This window comes from Macaca thibetana, chromosome 13 (assembly GCF_024542745.1).
Source record: "Macaca thibetana thibetana isolate TM-01 chromosome 13, ASM2454274v1, whole genome shotgun sequence".
Lineage (NCBI taxonomy): Eukaryota > Metazoa > Chordata > Mammalia > Primates > Cercopithecidae > Macaca > Macaca thibetana.
The window spans coordinates 106,299,348-106,311,541 of record NC_065590.1 but is presented as its reverse complement, the minus strand read 5'-3'; the positions used below and the strand labels follow the sequence as shown (position 1 = coordinate 106,311,541).

At 43.6% G+C, this 12,194-nt stretch overlaps 1 long non-coding RNA gene across 1 annotated transcript; it reads left to right on the top strand.

Moving 5' to 3' along the window:
- Nucleotides 1–6,489: 6,489 nt before the first annotated feature.
- LOC126933469 (uncharacterized) lies at nt 6,490–11,779 on the top strand. Its single transcript, XR_007718610.1, has 2 exons — nt 6,490–7,171; nt 10,323–11,779. It is a non-coding gene; the product is annotated as an uncharacterized LOC126933469 (long non-coding RNA).
- The last annotated feature ends 415 nt before the right edge of the window (nt 11,780–12,194 follow it).

Below are 12,194 nucleotides of genomic sequence, written 5' to 3'. Positions count from 1 at the left end.
ATTGACTTAGAGATTACCTACTTGGAAGTCATAAAGCCCTTGACGTGCTAAAAGGGGTAGTAATATGAGGAACTGGGACGTCCTCAGAGAAACCCAGGGCAGGAAGCCAATTCGGGTTCCATGAAGCAGATCGAGGGAGCAGTGGCTCTCAGAAGCCTGTGCAGCTGACGGGTCTTCGGAACTTTATTCCCGGGGATCACACTTCCCACCTCCTTTCCCATGTGCGAAGTCCATTCTCCAGGTCCCACTTAGGACACCCACTGCCTGTCTTTGCACATCATTCATGGAAGCGCAAACATGCAGCCCACCTCACATCTCCACTCCAGCACCAAACGCCATCCCAACGAGGCTTTCTGTGCCTCAATTCTAAATTTCTGGACATTTAATTGACGATAATGGGTTTCATTTTTCAGAGTTTACTTGGCCTACCTGGGATGGTAAGCACTTTCTATGCACTGTACCAGGGGATCTCCGGACAGCCCTGGGTTCTGGGGCCGCCTTGCAGGGGAGAAGGCGAAGGTGGAGGGGTAGCCCTGGGTTCTGGGGCCGCCTTGCAGGGGAGAAGGCGAAGGTGGAGGGGTAGCCCTGGGTTCTGGGGCCGCCTTGCAGGGGAGAAGGTGAAGGTGGGGTTAGGGGCCTTTTCCAATGCTGCAGTAAGTGCCAGATCCACAGTCTGAACCAGATTCAAGAAACTCCAGAGTTCGCTTTCCAAACCAACCTGAGAATTATGCAGGTCCTCACATGCAGCCCCACGCCTGTCTCATTGGTCCCAGGCTATGGCTTTGACCACTTGACCCCAGGGGTGAAGGCATAGGTCACTCACTCACCTGTAGCAGGAACACGGACACAGCCGTAGAGACTGCATCCCTGGGTTTTCCCAGAAGGACCTTGGGTATGGAGGACGTGGCCCCCACAGGGCATGATCAGAATGTCCAGCACTGTCCAGTTCACTCACTCTGGAGTCCCTCCTTCCCTGGGCTGTTAAAAAGCTATAGTAAGTTCATGAGAACCAGGTTATGTTTGAAAACTCAATAGTCTTACAAAAATCCACGCTCTCTTGACTGTGTAGAAACTTCATTTGAGAACCATGTCTTCAATAAACAAGGCTGTGGTCAATTTTCAGCTCCTGGGAAGCTGAATGGCATTTATCAGGTCTGTCCTGCTTTAAGGCGAGTGACTCAGGGCTCCTGGGTGTTCTGAGGAATGTAACAGAGTCAGAGTCGGCGCCTGGCGAAGCTGGCAATGAGACAGGGGTTCCAGATGGACGTGCTTCAGAGACAGAAGAAGCCTGCAGCTCCCACGCCTCAGACATCCTGCCGGGCCTGGATTCTGTCTCATTCCAGAGCCTTTAACTGTCTAGTCTCTGCCGGTCAGTGTATCCTACTTTTATCCATGTGCGTGGGCCAGTATTCTTCACCATCTTGCTGCTTTGTGGTCAGGGTTTTGAGCAGATGGTCCTCCCGATGTGCTGGTTCCACCATTTGCTAAAGACCTTGGAGCCATTTTCTAACACAGTGTAGCAAGTACCATGTTTGGGAGCCTTGGTGCTTTCTACTGTGGGCCAGAAAGATAGAAATTGTTAGGAAGTATTAGAACATGCCTTCGTGAATGTTTAGCTGGTTCTAGCCCTGATGTTGACTTGGTCTTTTAAAAACTTGATTTGGAAAAAAAAGTACCCACTCTTTGAAATTCTATGCTTTTTTTTTTTTTTTTTTTTTTTTGTCATTTTTATTCACAGGTCATGCCTGAAAGGCTTCATTTCTCTTTTAAACAGGCCTGTCTGTATTCTACTTCCTAATACTGACTTTTTGCAACTTGAGGCAACTATTTCTCAAAAAGTAAGGACAATTTTTTTAAAGTTTTTGTCTTGAAAATCCCTTCATCATCTCATTTTCAGAATAAGTTGTCCCCTGAACTAATTTGTTACCTGAAATCTTAGGACCAGGCACTTCAACTGATTAAAAAAATAAGAATTTGAGTATTTGATATTTTTTTCAGAATGTGAAACTCAATAATGTTTGAGGAAGGCAACAACTTAAAGAAAGTCAAGATGGGTCCATGTTTGATATTTAAAAGATGGTCAGAGTCCCTTTTATAGCAATTTTATCTACTGGTGAGCAAAAGAGGGAAAATAACTTTTCTGTTAGAGATGTTCCTGTTGAAAGGCCTACATTGGCAGTGGAAAGGAAGCTAAATCACAACCTTATTGCACAGTGACCATCAAATAGTAGATAATTATTATCTTTGGACAAATTAATAGTAGATACATAAATCAATGAAAGAATAGTTGAATGAATGATGGAATGAATGAAAGAATAGTTGAATGAATAAGAGAATGAATGGATGAGTGAATAAAGAAATAGATGAATGAAAGAATGGACAAGAGAATGATGAAACTAACGGATGAGTGAATGAAGGAATGGACAAGTGAATGAAGAAATAGATGAATAAATGAAGGAATTTATGCGTGAATCATGTAATAGATGAGAATAAAGGAAGGGATGAATAAATGAAGGAATGAATGAGTGAATGAAGGAATAGATGAGCAAATGAAGAAATGGACAAGAGTATAATGGAATGAATTAATGAGTGAATGAAGGAATGGACAAGTGAATGAAGAAATGGATGAGTGAACAAAGGGATAAATGAGTAAATGAAGGAATGTATGAGTGAATGAAAGAATGGATGAGTGAACGAAGGAGTAGATGAGTAAATGAGGGAATGGATGAGTGAATGATAGAATAGATGAGAATGAAGGAATGGATGAATGAAAGAATGGATGAGTGTATGAAGAAATAGATGAGTTAATGAAGGAATGGATGAGAGAATGAAAGAATGGATGAGTGAATGATGGAATAGATAAGAATGAAGGAATGGATGGGTAGATGAAGGAATGGATGACAGAATGATGAAAGGAATGGATGAGCAAATGAAGGAATGAACAAGTGAATGAAGGAATGGATGAGTGAATGAAGGAATGGATGAGAGAATGATGGAATGAATGGATGAGTAAATGAAGGAATGAACAAGTGAATGAAGGAATGGATGAGTGAATGATGGCATAGATGAGAATGAGGGATGGATGAGTGAAGGAAGGAATAAGTGAATGAGTGAATAAAGGAATGGTTTAGTGAATGAAGAAATGTATAAAGGAAAACTACTTTTTCCAAGGAAGTATCCATATTTGTCAAGCCGAATTTTTGTTGTTGTTTTTTCAGAAAGACCACCCTGCTCAGGGAAAACAAGGTGATTTTTAAATATTTTTTTCTGAAATAGATGTGTGAGCAGGATTACTTTAAGATGGATTTATTCAGGATGGCCACACATCTTTTCAAAGTGCTGATGCCCAGACCCTGTCACAGGCATGTGGTTGGCATCTGGTAGGAGATACTTTTAAACTCTTCCTGACTGATTAAGAAATGCAACCAAGGTGGGGATCACAACTTTAAAAAGACACACATTTCAGAACAGCTGCATGTTCAGAGAAATGACACCAGTGTTTTCAACATCCCAAAGGAAACTATGATATTAACCTTTTAAGTTGCAAGGGTCCCAGCCCATCTGTAGGAAACCTGTATGATTGCAGGAGCCGTGTGAACTGCCTGGCTCTTCTGGTGCTGTCCAGAGTCTCATGTGCATCTGTGACCTCTCGGCTGTCCTGGTGCTTTGTGTGCAGGGCTTTCAGCAGAGAATTCTCCTCTCAATAGTTGACACTACTGTTTACCAAAGATCCTGCAGTAGTTTTCTGTCGCTGTTTAACAAATTACTACACATTTAGCAGCTTTTATTGCCTCATTCTGTAGGTCAGAATGTGGGACGGTTCACCTGGGTTCCCTGTTTAGTGTCTCAGAGGCTGGAATTCAGGCACTGCTCTCAGGGAGCACTGGGGGCTTAGTAGCTCTGAGGGTGTTTCGGTTCCTCCAATACTTAGTATCTTCAAATAGCATCAACATATATTTTGCTCACAAACCAGAAAGTTGGTTAGGAGGTTGGAGGTGGCTTCTCTCTGACCCACTTGGCATCCACGGGCCTGACTGGCACTGGGACTGGCATCACCCAAAGGTCTGCCCACTCTTCATTGCTGTGTTCCCACCAGGGGCTCCAGCATCAAGGGGCTGGAACAAAGCCCTGGGGGCACTCTTCTCTTTACGTGGTCTCTCCACCTGAGCTCTCCTGCAGGGCCCTGGGGGTGCTTCTCTCTAAGCCGTCTCTCCACCTGACCTCCCCAGCATGCTACCTTCAGAGCAGCCAGACGCCCTCCATGCTGGCACAGGGGTTCCAAGTCACTTGCTCCCAAGGAGAGAACAAGTGACACAGTCCTGTCTTCCTCTCAGACCTGAAGGAGGGCACCTGGGGGCCTTGCAGCGTCCCTGTTGGTGCAGGCTGTGTGGATTGGGGAGGGTGCCCCAGTCCCAGTCCCCAGGGCCTGACAGGAGGGAAACAGCCTCCACTCTGTTGGGAGTGGAAGCTACGGCAGGGTGTGCAGGAAATGCATCTGTGGCTGCTCTGGGAATATCGAGTTAGCCTCCTGGGTTTGTAATTATCACCAAATTTGGAAATGTCTAAGCCATTGTTATGTCTGTTTTTCCTCATCACTTTCCCCTTTTACTACAATTCCATGTACATTATATTTAATATACTGTTCTGAGTGTTGTTCTAAATGGCACTAAGGAACTAGTTCCTCATAAGAGTTAAAGACTTAGCACTAAGGTCGATGTTTTTCTCAATCACTGTTTTACTTTTGATAGTTTCTTTTTTTTTTTTTTTGAGACAGAGTATGGCTCTGTTGCTCGGGCTGGCATGCAGTGGTGCAATCAGCTCACTGCAAGCTCCGCCTCCCAGGTTCACGCCATTCTCCTGCCTCAGCCTCCCAAGTAGCTGGGACTACAGGTGCCCACCACCACGCTGGGCTAATTTTTTTGTATTTTTAGTAGAGACAGGGTTTCTCCATGTGAGCCAGGATGGTCTCAATCTCCTGACCTCGTGATCCACCCACCTTGGCCTCCCAAAGTGCTGGGATTACAGGCGTGAGCCACTGCGCCTGGCCTTGAGAGTTTCTTTTGCCCTTTCTTCCAGTTCTCCGATCTTTCCTTCCGCCATGTCTAACCTCCTGTTAATTCCATCCACAGTATTCCCCACAGCAAATGTTACATTTTTCATCTCTAGGAGATCCCATTTTCATATTTTCTTTCTCTTTATTGTGTTTGTTTCCTTTAGAGCCTTGAGCTTATTAATAATATTTATAATAACTAAGGTTATGATGTGCTAATTCCATCATCTCTGTCAGCTGGGTGTGTTTTTCATTGCATTTTCTCTGCTAAGGGGGCACTTTCCCCATTTTTCAGACGATACGGAATGTTTTTATTGCGTACTTGGTACTGTGAATACCATGTGAGACGGCCATATTTTATTTTATTTGTTAGGAGACTCAGGCCTTTTTCAGGCTCACAGTTGAATTACTTGTGGGTCAGTGTGGTTTTTTCCAGCCTTGTGATGGCCCGTCCGTCTAGGACTAGTCTGGCCCTTCTAAAACTCCACTCATGACCTGTGTAGTAGGAGGCCTCTCCATTCTTGCGGTGAAGTGCAACCTTTCCAGGCCTGTGTGAGCACTGAGATGTTTCAGCCTGAAGATTCTCGGTGTCTTTTTCAGTGATCTTGTGGGCTTTTCACTCAGCATGCTGACCACGGCCCAGGTGAGGACTCATGAGGGCTCCCTGCACGTCACGGGAGTCTCTGCTGGGCGGCCTCTGCTTCCCAGGGTGCTGCCCACACAGCGTGACCGTCTCAGCTGCCCTGGGTTTTCAGCGCAGTCTCTCCAGCCAGCAGCCCCGGTTCTGTTTGCTTTTGCATTTCTGGTCTCTGGGCTGCAGAGTGGAGGCTGTGCCAGGAGGTGAGCGGGTCCATAACAAGGGCTCACTGGGTCTGTCTCCCTTCTCTCCGGAGCCTCCATGATCAGCTGTTTCTATCTGCAAACGTGTGCTTCCCATGTTTTATCCCGTTTTCTATTTTTTTTTTAATGGGAGGAGAGTACTTCCTGTAACTTGTCCTTCGTAAGTAGAAGAAGACCTAGAGAGTAGGCTTTGTTTTGCTTTGTTTTGTTTCATAGAAGACAGAATCTAGTGTCTAATCAGCACCCAGCCAACCTTAGCTGAATTCATCTCAAACAGTGCACCGAGAAGCTGATGATGACTTGATTGAAAAATTAAAAAATCGTCAGAAATGAGATTTGTCCTTTTATACCCCTCATTAGCTATTTGTGCATGGCAAATTAACAAAAGCTAAAAAAGAAAGCCTAAGGAAAAAATATGTTATTTACTACACTAATGAGTATCTAAGTGTTAAATTCATTGTATTAAATGATGGTAGAATTTGTATTAATTTTTACTTAACTTCTCAATTCCTGTCAGAAGCAACCTAGATCAAAATCTGTTTACATATCCTCCAAAACAGTGCAAATCAAGGAGAGTAAATAAACTCGTAACTAAGTGTGGGGAAAAGAAAGAGATCAGCCTGTTACTGTGTCTATATAGAAAGAAGTAGACATAAGAGACTCCATTTTGTTCTGTATTTGAGATGCTGTTAATCTGTGACCTTGTCCTTGCAAGAGACATGTGCTGTGGTAACTCAAGGTTTAATGGATTTTGGGCGTGCAGGGTGTGACTTTGTTCCTAGAAAAGCTAGGTATTGTCCAAGGTTTATCCCCATGTGATAGGATGAAACAATGTTGCTAAAAGGTTTATCTCAAGGCACAGGATTTTCCTTTAAACTTATTCATGTCACAGATCCTTGTTCTTATGTCTTACTGCTAATTTCCTCCCTAAAAATGATCCTATTGTCCTGCCACTCCCTTATCTTTAAGATGGTAAAGATAATTATCTATAAATACTAAGGGAACTCAGAGGCCGGTGCCGGCGTGGGTCCTCTGTAAGCTGAGCGCCGGTCCCCTGGGCCCCCGCTTTTCTTTCTCTATACTTTGTCTCTGTGTCTTATTTCTTTTCTCAAGTCTCTCGTTCCACCTAACGAGAAACACCCACAGGTGTGGAGGGGCAGGCCACCCCTTCATCTGGTGCCCAACGTGGAAGCTTTTCTCTAAGGTGAAGGTACGCTGGAGCGTGGTCATTGAGGACAAGTCGACGAGAGACTCCCGAGTACGTCTACAGTCAGCCTTGCGGTAAGCTTGTGCGCTCGGAAGAACCTAGGGTAACAATGGGGCAAACTAAGAGTAAATATGCCTCTTATCGCAGCTTTATTAAAATTCTCTTAAAAAGAGGGGGAGTTAAAGTCTCTACCAAAAATCTAATTACGCTATTTCAAACAATAGAGCAGTTTTGTCCATGGTTTCCGGAACAGGGAACTTTAGATCTAAAAGATTGGGAAAAAATTGGCAAAGAATTAAAACAAGCAAGTAGGGAAGGTAAAAACATTCCGCTCACAGTATGGAATGATTGGGTCATTATTAAAGTAGCTTTAGAACCATTTCAAACAGAAGAAGATAGCGTTCCAATTTCTGATGTCCCTAAAAGCTGTGCAGTAGATTGTGAAAAAGAGGCAGGGATAGAATCCCGGAAAGGAAAGGAAAGTTCACACTGTGAATGTGTATCAGAGCCGGCTATGGCTCGGTCAACGCAAAATGTTGACGATAATCAATTACAGGAGGTAGTATATCCTGAAACGTTAAAATTAGAAGAAAAAAATCCAGAATTAGCAGAGCCATCAGAGTCTAAACCACGATGGCCAACTGCTCTTCCAGCAGCTCAAATGCCTGTAACTTTACAACCTCAAATGCAGGTTAAACAAGTACAAACTCCAAAAGAAGATCAAATAGAAAAAGATAGAGTTTCTGTCATGGCAATGCCATTCCAAATGCAGTGTCCACAATATCAGCCGGTAGAAGATAAGACCCAGCCGCCAGTAGCCTATCAATACTGGCTGCCAGCCGAACTGCAGTATCGGTTGCCCCCAGAAAATCTGTGTGGACAGCCAGGAACATTTCCAGCGCCACAGGGCAGGGTGCCATATCCTCAACCGCCCACCATGAGACTTAATCCTACAGCACTGCCTAGTACACAGGGTAGTGCGTTACATAAAATTATTGATGAGGCAAGAAAACAAGGAGATATTGAGGCGTGGCAATTCCCAGTAATATTAGAAGCAAGACCACCTGGAGAAGGGGCCCAAGAGGGAGAGCTTCCCGTAGCTGAAGCCAGATATAAGTCTTTTTCTATAAAAATGCTAAAAGAAATGAAAGAGGGAGTAAAACAGTATGGACCCAACTCTCCTTACATGAGAACATTATTAGATTCCATTGCTCATGGACATAGACTCATTCCTTATGATTGGGAGATTCTGGCAAAATCCTCACTCTCACCCTCTCAGTTTTTACAATTTAAGACTTGGTGGATTGATGGGGCACAAGTACAGGTCCGAAAAAATAGGACTGCCAATCCTCCAATTGACATAGATGCAGATCAACTATTAGGAATAGGTCAAAATTGGAGCACTGTTGACCAACAAGTAATAATGCCAAATGAGGCCATTGAGCAAATCAGGGCTATCTGCCTTAGGGCCTGGGAGAAAATCCAAGACCCAGGAACCGCCTGCCCCTCCTTTAATACAATAAGACAAGGCTCTAAAGAGCCCTACCCTGATTTTGTAGCAAGACTTCAAGATGCTGCTCAAAAGTCAATTACCGATGAGAATGCCCGTAAGGTCATAGTGGAGTTGATGGCATATGAAAACGCCAATCCTGATTGTCAATCAGCCATTAAACCATTAAAAGGAAGGGTTCCCGCAGGATCAGATGTAATCTCAGAGTACGTTAAGGCCTGCGATGGAATTGGAGGAGCTATGCATAAAGCTATGCTTATGGCTCAAGCAATCACAGGAGTTGCTTTAGGAGGACAGGTTAGAACATTTGGGGGAAGATGTTATAATTGTGGTCAAATTGGTCATCTAAAAAAGAATTGCCTAGTCTCAAATAAACAAAATGTAACTACTCAAACTACTACAAGAACAGATAAAGAGCCACCTGGCCTATGTCCAAGATGTAAAAAGGGAAAACATTGGGGTAATCAATGTCGTTCTAAATTTGATAAAAATGGGCAACCACTGTCGGGAAACGAGAGGAGGGGCCAGCCTCAGGCCCCGCAACAAACTGGGGCATTCCAAATTCAGCCCTTTGTTCCTCAGGGTTTTCAGGAACAACAACCCCCATTGCCACAAGTGTCTCAGGGAATAAGCCAGTTATCACAATACAGCAATTATCCCCCGCCACAAACGGCAGTGCAGCAGTAGATTTATGCACCATACAAGCAGTCTCTCTGCTTCCAGGGGAGCCTCCTCGAAAAATCCCCACAGGGGTATATGGCCCATTGCCTGAGGGGACTGTAGGACTAATTTTAGGAAGATCAAGTTTAAATCTAAAAGGAGTTCAAATTCATACTGGTGTGGTTGATTCAGACTATAAAGGCGAAATTCAATTGGTTATTAGTTCCTCAGTTCCTTGGAGTGCCAGTCCAGGAGACAGGATTGCTCAATTATTACTCCTACCTTATATTAAAGTTGGAAACAGTGAGATAAAAAGAACAGGAGGGTTCGGAAGCACTGATCCGGCAGGAAAGGCTGCATATTGGGCAAATCTGGTCTCTGAGAGCAGACCTGTGTGTAAGGCCATTATTCAAGGAAAACAGTTTGAAGGGTTGGTAGACACTGAAGCAGACATCTCTGTCATTGCTTTAAATCAATGGCCAAAAAATTGGCCTAAACAAAAGGCTGTTACAAGACTTGTCGGCGTAGGCACAGCTTCAGAAGTGTACGAAAGTACAATGATTTTACATTGTTTAGGACCAGATAATCAAGAAAGTACTTCCCATGTTAAAAAACATTTATTATCTTGTTTTGCTGTAATGGGAGTTCCAGAAAAAATTAAAACTGACAATGGACCAGGTTATTGTAGTAAAGCTTTCCAAAAATTCTTAAATCAGTGGAATATTACACATACAACAGGAATTCCTTATAATTCCCAAGGACAGGCCATAGTTGAAAGAACTAATAGAACACTCGAAACTCAGTTAAACAAAAAAAAGGGGGAGACAGTAAGGAGTGTACCACTCCTCAGATGCAGCTTAATCTAGCACTCTATACTTTAAATTTTTTAAACATTTATAGAAATCAGACTACTACTTCTGCAGAACAACATCTTACTGGTAAAAAGAACAGTCCACATGAAGGAAAACTGATTTGGTGGAAAGACAACAAAAATAAGACATGGGAAATAGGGAAGGTGATAACCTGGGGAAGAGGTTTTGCTTGTGTTTCACCAGGAGAAAATCAGCTTCCTGTTTGGATACCCACTAAACATTTGAAGTTCTACAATGAACCCATCGGAGATGCAAAGAAAAGCGCCTCCACGGAGACGGAAACACCGCAATCGAGCACCATTGACTAACGAACAAGCCTTCATCGCCATGGCACATTTATACAGAGGAAAAGGGAGGGAGAACGTTGCGGGAAGTCAGGGACCTTGAACACAGGGACTGGCTGAAGCCACGACAGAAAAACATAAAATGTGAAGATTTCATGGACATTTATTAGTTCTCCAAAATTAATACTTTCGTAATTTCTTATGTCTGACTTTACTTTAATCTTTTAATTCTATCATCTTCTTTGTAAACTGAGGAGGATATATGTCACCTCAGGACCCTGTGATGATTGCCTTAACTGCACAAATTGTTTGTGGAGCACGTGTGTTTGAACAATATGAAATCTGGGCATCTTGGAAAAAGAATAAGATAACAGCAATGTTCAGGGAACAAGGGAGGCAACCTTGAACTGGCCGCCGGTGAGCCGGACGGAACAGAGCCATATTTCTTCTCTTTTCATTATGCAAATAGGAGAAATATCGCTGAATTCTTTTTCTCAGCAAGGAACATCCCTGAGAAAGAGAATGCGCTCTGAGGGTAGGCCTATAAACGACCCCCTTGGAGGCGTGCCGCCTTTTACGGTTGAAGCCGAAGGGATGAAATAAGCCCCGGCCTCCTGTAGCGCTCCCAGGCTTATTAGGACGAGGAAATTCCCACCTAATAAATTTTGGTCAGACAGGTTGTCTGCTCTCAAACCCTGTTTTCTGATAAGATGTTATCCATGACTATGCATGCCCAAAAATTTTAATTTTAACACCATCCTGTGATCTCATCCTGCCTCCACTTGCTTTGTGATATTCTATTACTTTGTGAAGTATGTAATCTCGGTGTCATGATGACAATGGTGGTTTTGTTGAAAAGAAAAGGGGGAAATGTGGGGAAAAGAAAGAGATCAGCCTGTTACTGTGTCTATATAGAAAGAAGTAGACATAAGAGACTCCATTTTGTTCTGTATTTGAGATGCTGTTAATCTGTGACCTTGTCCTTGCAAGAGACATGTGCTGTGGTAACTCAAGGTTTAATGGATTTTGGGCGTGCAGGGTGTGACTTTGTTCCTAGAAAAGCTAGGTATTGTCCAAGGTTTATCCCCATGTGATAGGATGAAACAATGTTGCTAAAAGGTTTATCTCAAGGCACAGGATTTTCCTTTAAACTTATTCATGTCACAGATCCTTGTTCTTATGTCTTACTGCTAATTTCCTCCCTAAAAATGATCCTATTGTCCTGCCACTCCCTTATCTTTAAGATGGTAAAGATAATTATCTATAAATACTAAGGGAACTCAGAGGCCGGTGCCGGCGTGGGTCCTCTGTAAGCTGAGCGCCGGTCCCCTGGGCCCCCGCTTTTCTTTCTCTATACTTTGTCTCTGTGTCTTATTTCTTTTCTCAAGTCTCTCGTTCCACCTAACGAGAAACACCCACAGGTGTGGAGGGGCAGGCCACCCCTTCACTAAGACCTGCAATGCGGCCAGGAAGTAGACAATGCTGTGATGTTTCATATGCACTCAAGTGAAGACATGATTACCCAAAACCATCACAGCCGCCCCGCCCTGTGCCGGAGGGTAGAGCTGGGCCAGGACAGTGCTGGGCCTAAGGCATCCAGAAAGACATCAGGATAATATTAGTGAATGCATGGCATCACTTAATAAAATTAAATCAAATTAAAGAGTTAATTACACAGAGGCACAGAAGCACCTGCGTACACGTGTAAGACGCTTCACAGAATCATTTGGTGAAATTACTCCCAAAATGGAAATAGCCCCAAAGTTCGTCT